Source organism: Asterias rubens, chromosome 15 (genome assembly GCF_902459465.1).
Source record: "Asterias rubens chromosome 15, eAstRub1.3, whole genome shotgun sequence".
Taxonomy (NCBI): Eukaryota; Metazoa; Echinodermata; class Asteroidea; order Forcipulatida; family Asteriidae; genus Asterias; species Asterias rubens.
The window spans coordinates 11,266,800-11,279,254 of NC_047076.1; the positions used below are offsets into that span (position 1 = coordinate 11,266,800).

A 12,455-nucleotide genomic window follows, 5' to 3' on the forward strand; every position below is an offset into this window, starting at 1 on the left:
ATCACATTAGAGTAAATAGATTTTTGTAAACCAAACCACAAATAATTTGAATTTACTTATCCGGTAATTTTTAGAACATTTCGCAAAAAGACCCATGACGTCAGCACTCATGTCACTTTATTTTGTGGCGTACGTACAGGATAAGACACAATAAGTGGTCTTTTTTATAATATAGTCACCATTCACGTGGTGGCAATACGATACCGTAAACAAACACATAAATAAGTTCAAATAGCTTTTTACCCAACTCAAGTAACGATAAAATAATATTTAAAGGCAGTGGACACTATAGGTAATTACTCAAAATAATTATTAGCATAAAACCTTTCTTGGTGACGAGTAATGGGGAGAGGTTGATGGTATAAAACATTGTGAGAGACTGCTCCCTCTGAAGTGCCATAGTTTTCGAGAAAGAAGTAATTTTCCATGAATTTGATTTCGAGACCTCAGATTTAGAACTTGAGGTCTCGAAATCAACCATCTAAACGCACACAACTTCGTGTGACAAGGGTGTTTTTTTCTTTCATAGTTATCTCGCAAGTTCAAATGCCGAATTGAGCTCAAATTTTCACAGGTTTGTTATTTTATGCATATGTTGAGATACACCAACTGTGAAGGCAAGTCTTTGACACTTACCAATAGTGTGTGTCCACTGCCTTTAATGATAAAACAATGTTCGGAAAATGTTTTATTTATAAGTACATGTATAGACAACATTCCTCAAGACAGTTCATCTAATTCACATTGTGTTTGAGTAGTACATTGCTATAATATTACTGTATTGACGCTTGCCGTATACTTGCCCATAGGAAATGGATTAATTACTAAAGATTTGCCCCAAATAAATTGAAACTTATAGTGGAATTTGCCCTCAAAGCCTGGCTACAAACTTGACCCGAAACCCTCCTCAACATAGGGAGCAGGGAAATGATTTAAGTCTTGCCAAAAGAAATATTTTAATTAGCATTAATCAAATCAATAAATAGAAACTTGTTATTAAATTTATACCCAAGTGACTTCAAACGTGCCCAAATGCTTACCCCCTGGAACATGATTCGAAAACTGCCTCCGAAAAGAAAATAAGTTATTTTAGGTATAGGTTTACACTACTTCAGGCTATTAAAGGAAGACGGGTAGACAATAGCCGTTATTTAGTGTTAGACTTTGTGGAGGGTGTACTCGCACAGCGATGTCGTTGTAATTTTGTAGTCAACAAGATAAATGGTGGCACTGACAGACTTTTCCCGCTGTTTATTTAAAATTGTTATTACTTTGATGATGTCGTCGAAACGGGCTTTGTAACCAGAAGGGGTGGAGTGAACGGAGCGGTTGGGGGTAGTCAAGGACGAACCAAATAACAACGAACAGACAAACAATCATAAAAAAGAAACATCAGAGCAAAATGTGATAGTATAATTAGGTTTATACATCTTGTGTTGTGACCGAGCGGATGGGACTCAAGCTCCGGTCTTTCTCAGAGTGTGGGTCCGAGTCCTAGTCTAGTCTTTTAAGCCAAGACACTACACCATTATTGCTGTACATCCTTCGGATGGGACGTAAAGCCGTTGGTCCCGTGTGTTATGCAACGCACACGTATAGAAGTGCACTTATCGAAAAGAAAATGGTTTCACCCGGTGTTTGATTGGCTGCATATTGGCCCACAGCACCTTCTATGTCAATGAGTTTGTCACATACTTCACTAACTAACAAAACCTTACATGAAAAAACTGGAGCTCTATGAGCCTTGCTGAGAGAAGGGTGTGCGCGCTAACATAAGTCACAGTTTGCACTAATCAAATGGCCACAAGTTCGGTATACACCAAGTGAGAATACTAGTCTTTGGCAATACCCAGTGCCTTTTAATGGTGCTCAGTGAAGACTGATTTTTCATTCTAAGAACCGCATCACAGTATAAATAACCAATCAAAGATCACATTGTAAGGGTTGTGTTTGTTGACATGTCTCACTGTTATGATATTGTGAATTATCAAATAATAATAATAATATTAATAACATGCATTTATATAGCGCTTAATACAAGGTGTCTAAGTGCTGAACAGGAAGTGTAAGAAAACAAAAAATTACAATGAAAAGTGGGGTGAAATAGCAGAAACTGAATAGACTATAGATGGATTTAAATAAGTGTGTTTTTAGAGCGTTTTTTGAATGAGTCCAGTGTAGATGAGGCACGGATGTGAACGGGAAGATTGGGGCTTTTTGGGAATAAGAAATTCTGAGATATAAACTGCGCCAATAAAGTATCTAAACACTTACAAATGGTCAGATTTATCGGAACCTGAAATAGTATACCAAAGAAAAAATTATTCATTTCTATTCACCGTTAACTTCTGCACATTTTGACACATCTTGTGTTGCGCTACGATGTTGTTGGGTGGATTTATGGGCACTTGAGTGGCTAAGGTCGAATTTCAAAAGTTGCATAAGCCCCTAGTCACCCCAATTCCAGAAGGGAACTCGCACAAGCACCACACACAGACAAAATCAAGACAAAGACACAAACTCGTTTCGTTTACTTGACCATGAAATTTATTGCCGCATCTTTTAACTCTAAAACTGCTGATATCCTGTCCTCAGTTCTAAGTGTGTCCTCCATCACTGTCCTGAACGCCAAGGAGTCGTCTTCTCATACTCCCAATAAGACCTCAGTCTGATCTGTACCTGGTTAATCCCCTGCCATTTCCTGTTCAGGATGCGTCGCAATCCCTCGAGAGTGGTTGTCAGGCTTTATGGACTTGTTCACTTTCTTCTGCTGCAGAAGTCACCCTCGGACGGCCACTCCTTGACAGGTCGTCCCCATTTCCCTGAGCTTGGTAGCCATTTCATCATTTACTGACCGTCGCTGGTGACGTTGTAACCATGAGCTGCAGCTCGCATCGACGTATCGGCTTCTATCAAACCAACGATCCGTCCTCTTTCCTGTTTGGTCATTTGAGCCATCTTTCCTGTTATCTTGAACCACCTTTCCCTGTCTCATCATAATCAGGGATTCTGGCTCTTAACCCATATTGTTGTATGCCTCCCATCTTTGACCCCTTTGCTTGGTTACTGACAATTATTGCTGATGTTCATCACAACCGATTTATCAAACAAGTTTTTAAAAGGTGGGCAAAAGAAACGCTGATCTTACTCGTCACAATACAACGATTTAGCTTGAATAGGGGCTTTTACAACTTTTGAAATTCGACCTTAAGCCACTCAAGTGTCCATAAATCCACTAAACAACATCGTAGCGCAACACAAGATGTGTCAAAATGTGCAGAAATTAACGGTGAATAGAAATGAATAATTTTTTCTTTGGTATACTATTTCAGGTTCCGATATATCTGACAATTTGTAAGTGTTTAGATACTTTATTGGCGCAGTTTAGTTAGGGGCTAGACAATCTTTAACTTCAAAGACCTCTGCCCTCTGCTACAAGACAAACCATGGGTCACATTGATCAGACATTAGCTAGTCCATGCTCTGTTATCATATACTCTGATCAGACATAGGCATAATGTTAGAAGGTTTGGGCACGACACAGCATACAAACGTCGACGGGTTTAAATTTAACTAAACATGGTTTAAAGATTCCTTTGAGTAAAACAGCATTGCATGATGTACGAACATGTTTGCACACGCTGCGTGCAGACCATCAAAAATTCAAGCTAACAAATTACATTACCTTCAACCAATCAAAACACATAGAAAGTTTACGTCACTGCACGTTTATCCAATGAAACCTCTGTTGCCAATGAAGTTAATGGGCCTTTAAAGGCAGTGGACACTATTGGTAATTACTCAACAAAATTATTAGCATAAAACCTTAATTTGTAACTAGTACACTGTAAAACCGCTGAACGCATGACGCGTTTATAATCTAAACACTTTCATGTTGGATTTGGTTGATAAACACATGACGCGTTTTTAATCTAAACACATGATAACAAAACTAGAAATGACGCGTTTATCATTTAAACACCGAGTGTTTAAGCAATGCAAAACGTTAAACAAAGTGGTGTGGGTCGTATAATATATCTCTTATAAACACATGGTGTTAAGTTACTACACGTGATAAACACATGACACGTTTTCAAACTAAACACATAATAGTACGATACAAATGATGCGTTTATCATCTAAACACAATGTGTTTAGTTTTACACAAGATAAACACATGCGTTTTTAAAATAAACATATAATAATGCAATATAAATGGCGCGTTTATCGTCTAAACACAATGTGTTTAGTTTTATACACGTGATAAACACATGTGTTTTTAAACTAAACGTATGATAATAAAATACAAATTGTGCGTTTATCATCTAAACACAATGTGTTTAGTTACACACAAGATAAACACTTGCCTTTTTAAACTAAACATATAACTTAGTACAAACTTGGTGCGTTTATCGTCTAAACACATTGTGTGTAGTTTATACACGTGATAAACACATGCGGTTTAAAACTAAACTAAATAATAACATACAAATGGTGCGTTCTTAAACACAATGTGTTTAGTTTTACACGTGCGTTTTTAAACTAAACATATCATAATATAATACAAACTTGGTACGTTTACTAAACACAGTATGTTTAGTCTATTCACCATGATAAACCCATGCGTTTTTAAACTAAACATTTACCAATACAATACAAATGGCGGGTTTTATCTTCTAAACACAATGTGTATAGTTTATGTGATAAACACATGCAAAATAATAAAAACGCAAGTGTTTATCATGTGTATTAGCTAAACTAAACACACTGTGTTTAGTTTTACAAGATAAACACATCGTTTTTAAACTAAACACATAATGACATAATACAAACTTGGTGCGTAAGTGTCGTCTAAACACAGTGTGTTTAGTTTATAATACAAATGATAAACACATGCGTTTTTAAACTAAACATAATAAAATACAAATGGATGTGTTTAGTTTATACACGTGACATGCGTTTTTAAACTAAACATACAATGCGGTGCGTTTATCGTCTAAACCGTGCATGTGTTTAGTTTGTACACTTGATAAACACATTCGTTTTTAAACTTCGTAGGCCTATATCAGGAGCAACTGAACATGACATTGATCCACTAATTGGCTGCCTGCCAAAGATTTGCCGCGCGCGCCAATGCCAAGAGCAACATTGACAGCAGTTGATAACTTTGTGTGTATTGGACGCGTGTACATACTGTGTAGCTAGCATATGCAAAGGGCAGCGCGAGGGTAGCATCATTCTGCATGTAATCATCGGCCGTCACCAACTCAAGATCACTCATAACTCGACGATACTCTGAGTCACCACAGTTTCATACCACTTGTTTCCTACTTGCCGTCTGCTGCTTGATCACCCATCACACTCATCAGGTTTGATTATACTAAGTAGATGTTTCAGATACGTTTGTAAGGCTCAAAATTATTAGACCCCCTGTATTAACTTTTGCGTTTACGGAGCCGGAGTGGAGGGCCAGGGTCGATTTAACGTTAAATTTAATTCTAACACTATCCACTACACTACGTATAAAGACTAAAGTATAACATTAAAACATTAGGCATACCGTGTGCGGTGGTAGGCATATGGTACTTACATTTACAATCATGACTTAAAACTTAATGTAATATTACGGCCTCTTAACGTGATCGTGACCTTAAGTCAAGTTAAGTACAGTTTGTATAGGGTAGGACTATGACAGGTCTACTCTAGGAAGGACTAGGAATAGGATAAGTTAGGAGGCTAGGTAGGTATACATGGTATATCAATCATGTCATTCAGCATCAGTATCAACTATCAATCATCATCGCACCCCTCGAAATTTACTTAGTTTTTTAAATTTGTTGGATGTTTGTATGTTTATTGTTTGTTAGGCTGTAGTCATGTCATAGGCCTAGGCCTCCCGAGCTCACATTAGTCATAGCTGTAGTGTAGGGCGAAGTAGGCTTAAGTTGTTATAGGCCCTAACCATGCTAACGTCAGTCATTGTCAGTACAGTACTCCATGGCATGCATAGGCCAGCCAACAGGCCATAATTAATTTCAGTTATCTGTCGGAAGAATGTATATGCTTGCTATCCTATGCTTCTCAATCAGCAAATAGTTCAGCTTTACAGTACATGTACACTCAAGCTTTACAGTACATGTACACTCAAGCTTTACAGTACATGTACACTCAAATGCATTCCTTAACAAGTGAATCTCACCCCACTGGCGAAAATATCGTCATCATGGTAGGCCTAATTCAGTATTGTAAATATTTGTGTTGTTTTGGTTTTTAGCCATAATTGCATGATGGAAGAGAATGAGTTCAAGTGTTCCCTCTGTTGCTATACTAGTAGGTCATATGATAGTTTTGCTGCTCATGTTATTCGCTTCCACCGCCATGATGGTAATTTCCTGGTTTTCTGTAGTGTGGAAAATTGCTTTTATTCAAGCAGGAGTTGGTAGCCCAACTGGATCTGCCCTGAAGGCTACTAGCATGAATTTTCATGTAGTAATTTTGAAACTTTTTGGAGCCTCTGTTTTTCGTTCTGCAACAACATACCCGTGGAAAATTATTTTGTTGCCAAGTGCGGACTATGCATATTGTAAATTGCTTTCATATTTCAAACATTTAACTTTCAGGACGTACAAGATGACGAAGTTGATGACACCTTGAAAACTGACGATAGACAGCCACCTAAATTCATGATCATCAAAAGTGACGGCAAGATCAGGGGAGTTTTCATCGTTGGAGATGGTGTCCACATTTCTTGTAGTAAAACAGTCGCAGACGCTGTAATCACGCTGCTGGGTGTGTATTATGTTTTTGATTTGGAGTACCCCAAAATATATTCACAACTTCTTGGTACACTCCAGACTCATTGTATTGGTGGGGTGCAATTTGAAGGGAAAAAAAGTTCAAAGTATAGGGTCTTCAGCAACACACTGCGCCAAAAGCTGGCAGTAGCATCATCATCAACTTCCATCAGTGGAAATTCTGTTGACTAATCCTTTAAATGTTTCAATTTGGCCAAAATTTAAAGGATTTCGCATTGGATTCCTGTCTACTTGAGCATTTTCTGAACAAACAAGTTTAAAGTTTCACAAGTTAGTTTCAGTATTTTGATTCTGATGTTTACAGAACTTTGGATTATACCTTTAATTTCTGAAAACCTTAATTAAAGTTGCATGGCCCAAATTTCGATTTAGTGTAGTACTGTAGTTTTATTTCGTGGTTTCTGGCCTTCAAAAATGAAAACTTCAAATATTGTTCGCTACTGTGATTGATACTCTCTCCAAATTCGCTCACCAGAAAAATTCAAATTTGTCTCCTTTTCTACCGAAACATGGACCATGCAACTTTAATACCTGAAATAATTTAGAATGAAATGTAAAACGTTTTGGGGCACAAAAACCTTACAATGTACCTTTCAAATTAAAGGTTATTTTTAAGGCTTTAAAAGACTGTGTTAAACATTTGACATTTTAACATGTTTTTAGGTGTTTATACTGATGTAGAATTAAATAGGAATTGAAGAGGCTATCTCGTCAAGCATCTGACGTGCGTGCGCCGCCAGCTTGCAGTGGTTTCGCTATCAGCAAAATCAAATTCCATGCAATTAACAGTGTGACGAGACAGCCCAGTTAATAGTTATTTCAAAATTAAAAATTTGGTGGTTTAACATGTTTTGTGGGTGTTTACTGCGAATTTGCAGTATTTTTGCTGTTTTAAAAACAGTTACAGGGTCTGAGCATTAAATAAAATCCACCAGCCACACAACACAAACTTCTTGACAATCAAGGGGTTTAACTTGTCTGACTGTTGGCGAATTATTAAATGTTTTCAACTTTATTTACAGGCAGATTCATGTATTTGATTTTGTCAGACCCATGTCATCTCAAAAGGAAATATAGAACGGAGTAACAAAACCGATGAAAAAAAAAGTGGTTTTTATTACTCAATATTCATAGTTGATTTTTCTTTGATCTCATAAGGGCCCAATTTCGTAAAGCCTATAAGCACATAATCTTGCTTAGCACAGAACAATCTTGTTTAGCAGAAACAGGTAACCAGCCAAAATTCCTTAATGCTTACATTGTTGTGACTGGTCCCCACTCAACTTTTGCTTAGTAAGCAGTATTTTCTGCTAAACAGCTTTATGAAAATGGGCCCTGCATGGTGGGAGGTGGCAGGTTGGGGGAGACTTCCCCTCCAGTTAAACAACTGACGGCATGCCTCAGATTTTAATCTGTGTCCTGTACTTTTGCAAGGTGTTTATCAGCAAAGCGAAAGCACTATCATTATAACCGTGCTTTTAAATACATTGACATGTCTATTTTTATGTTACACTTACAATTGAAAAACATGTCGGTGGACTGTGTTTAAAAATGTTAGAGGCCCATAAATACGTCAAAGTGTTTATAAGAAAAGTACATGAACAAGATTTAAACATGCATGTGAACAACAATTTTTTAAACACATTGTTTATTTGTTTAGTTTTATTGTTTTAGAGCTAACACGTCAAAGTGTTTATATGTAAACATTTTTTATACGTATGAGGGTGAAATCTTTTTAAAAACACATAGACGTGTTTATCATTTTTTTATTGTTTAGAGCTAAACACGTACACAATTTAAAAACACGTCTGAGTGTTTAGAAATCGTTCTAGGCATGTTACCACGTCAAGTGTTTATAAATAAACATCTAAACATTTTGTATACGTATAAGTGTGAAAAATCTTTAAAAACACATTGACGTGTTTATAATTGTTGTACTGATTAGAGCTAAACACTTGCACAATTTAAAACACGTCGGTGTGTTTAAAAATCGTTACAGGCCTGTAAACACGTCAAAGTGTATATAAATAAACATCTAAACATTTTGTATACGTATAAGTGTGAAACATCTTTAAAAACACATAGACGTGTTTATAATTGTTGTACTGATTAGAGCTAAACACATGCACAATTTAAAACACGTCGGTGTGTTTAAAAATCGTTACAGGTCTGTAAACACGTCAAAGTGTTTATTTAATAAACATTAAACATTTTGATAAACAGTGTTATGTTTAGGTATTAAACATGTTGTGGTGTTTAACAACAAATAATAAATATGTTTAAGTGTTTAATTGTTAAACATTTAGATGTTTAATCGAATAAACGTGTTTGCGTTCTGAAATTAAACGTGTGTTGCTGTGTTCAGTTATTAAACGTGTACATGTTTAACACATAAACATTACTGTGTTTACAATCAACGTTTAAGTCCCAGTATTAAACATGTTTAGAGTCTAAACACAGTTTATAAGTAAATGCGTCAAAACGTTTATAAATCGTTACAATTTGGCGTTTATGAAAGCGTTTAGATATTAAACGTTTGGTTTTACAGTGTAGTAGGGAGAGGTCGATAGTGTAAAACATTGTGAGAAACGGCTCCCTCTGAAGTGATGTAGTTTTCGAGAAAGAAGTAATTTTCCACGAATTTGATTTCGAGACCTCAAGTTTAGAACTTGAGGTCTCAAAATCAAGCATCTGAAAGTACACAACTTTGTGTGACAAGGGTGTTTTTTCTTTCATAGTTATCTCGCAACTTTGGCGACCAATTGAGCTCAAATTTTCACAGGTTTGTTATTTCAAGTACATGTTGAGATACACCAAGTGAGAAGACTGGATTTTGACAATTACCAATAGTGTCCACTGCCTGTAAAGCCAGTGCCTGTCTATATCCTTACGGGTTAAGACAGGTGACTTTGTGTGTTATTACTAACCCTCTCGAAACGTGGGGTCATTTGAATGCACCGCCCACCCCATCAATCAACAGAGATGGGCAAGCATAGCCTAAAGCAATAATCGACCAAGCACGTATAAGTTATGACCCTTGCGAAAATTAAAAAGATGAAGTTTCCGTTAAAGGGTATATGTACTTTTTTCCTAACAAAAAACACAATGTCCACAGATTTACATTAAACTTACACAGTTTGAAGATTATGATAGTAGAAAGCTTCCCTTGACATTTTACTTACCGAGGTGCTGTAGTTTTTGAGAAATGAGTAAAAGTAATAATTTTCGTCTCAGTTTTAGCATGTAAAAACATATTAACCAGTTATGCTATGGTTTTGGTATAATATCATAACTGGTTAAGGAGATTTTACATGCTAAAATAATTTTGGTCTCATGAGACCAAAATTATTTTGTTTACTCATTTCTCAAAAACTATACAACCTAAGCTAGTATAATTTGAAGGGAAGCTTTCCACTATCATTATCTTCAAACCCTGTAAGTTTAATGTAAATCTGTGGACATTTTGAAAAAGTACCCAAATCCTATAAAGGCACTGCAACAGCTTTGGTTATTGTCAAAGCCGCTAGTGAATTGCATAAAATTAACAAAACATGTGAACACTTGAACTCAATTGTTCTTCGAATTTGCGCGAGATTTATAAAAGAAAAAATACCATTGTCACACAAGTTGTGTGCTTTCAGACGCCTTGAATTCGAGACCTTAAATTAATCGTTTCTCAAAAAACTACGTTACTTCAGAGGGAGCCGTTTCTCACAATGTTTTACACTGTCAACAGCTCTCCATTGCTCGTTACCAAGTAAGTTTGTATGCTAACAATTATTTTGAGCAATCACCAATAGTGTCCAGTGCCTTTAAGAGGCAACGTTCAGGTTATTGGCGGGACTTGATTGGACAATAATTCAAACAACGAATGGCCATTCGATGAGATGCACTGCAGCTGTTTGGTGTACACTATTTTTGTAAAAGATTTCCTTGGAGGTAGTTTCCAATTTTTTTCAACCGAACCTTTGAATCGTTCTGAATACTGGTTCTCATATTTATCAGGGTTGGTGTCCATTCGCGAGTTCTGCGGTCAGGGATGCTGTTGGTACCCGCTATCAAGTCACTAATACAGAATACTGACGTTAACAAAGAAAGATTGTGGTACATTTCTAATTGACAATTAATATTTATCATCTTTGTCCTTTCAAAATGTTATTAACGAAACAGCTATGCATTTGTGCACAAATGCAATCATGTCTAGTTATCGTTGTCACACATTAAGCCACTGGACACTTTTTGAACAGAACAAAAAGTTCACAGATTTACAAACAACTTACAGGGTTTACAGAAGGTAATGGTGAAAAACTTCCCTTGAAATATTCTTCCATGAAATGCTTAATTTTTTTTAGAAAACATTAAAACAATTATCAATTCTCGATATCGAGAATAACGCATTTGTTTAAAATACATTTTATTACACGGCGAAACGTGCGGAAACAAGGGTGGGTTTTCGCGTTGTTTTTTTTCCCGACTCCGATGACTGATTGAGCCTAAATTTTCACAGGTTTGTTATTTTATATATAAGTTGTGATACACGAAGTGTGGGCCTTGGGTAATACTGTTTACCGAAAGTGTCCAATGGCTTTAACTTAAGGGTTTTGTATTTGACAATATTTGGTAACATCTTTAGAAGACTACACTCGCAAAGCATGTTCAGATCATTCAAATAATGTACGGAGTATAACGCAGACCAATTATGTTGTACTTTTACAAATGGGAAATCACCGACTGGTGTGATGATATATACTGATAAACGTAAATCACTATGTGCCCGAAATGATACCGTCTCGACCTTTATGGTAGTGGGTATGATCCCCTTAAGCCATCCGTGGCCAGACGTCTAATTGGAAGCAGTAGTGCTCCTTGCAACCTCTAATGAGAAGTCTGAAACAGTAGCCGAGTGATCAGAGCAAAAGCAATCTAACACTTCAGCCATCCATGCACCTCTCAAGACGCACCAGTTTCGTCATCACATTCATGTCTTTCATGACGAGATTACGCTTTTCATCTGGGCCCAATTTCATGGAGCTGCTAAGAACACAAATTTGCTTAGTATGACAATTATTCTTTTGATATAAAAAGGATGACCAACCAAATTTAAATTTGTTGCATTTAACTGGTATTCAGCTGTTGTTTGCTTATCCTGAAAATCACGTAGAAATTTGGTTGGTAGTCCTGTTTATATCAATGTAAAATGTCATGCTAAGCAAATACTTGTGCTTAACAGCTCTATGCAATTGGGCCATGGTGTCGTCCTCTGGAAAGAAAAACAAAGCAGTCTGGAATTCCCCGTGTCCCTTTCAATCAGAAAGTGGGTGTTTGGTCTACATGCTAACATTCTTAGCGTATTTTCAAGTTGTGTGAAATTACAAAGTTACCAACATGATTTTGTGCCTGCACCAACTGGTAATTACTAAACAGCTCTCTCTGAAGTGCCATAGTTTTTAAGAAAGAAGTAATTTTCCACGAATTTGATTTCAATACCTCAGATTTAGAATTTTGAGGTCTCGAAAACAAGCATCTAAAAGCACACAACTTCGTGTGACAAGGTTGGTTTTTTTGTTTCATTATTATCTCGGAACTTCGATGACCAATTATTGAGCTCAAACTTTCACAGGTTATATTATGGCCAGGAGG

General features: G+C 36.6%; 1 protein-coding gene across 1 annotated transcript in view; it reads right to left on the reverse strand.

The window, feature by feature from the left end:
• The window catches only part of LOC117299872 (F-box/LRR-repeat protein 4-like), a gene marked incomplete at its 3' end in the record, with an annotated part of 61,195 nt that overhangs the window by 44,783 nt on the left and 3,957 nt on the right, over positions 1-12,455 (reverse strand).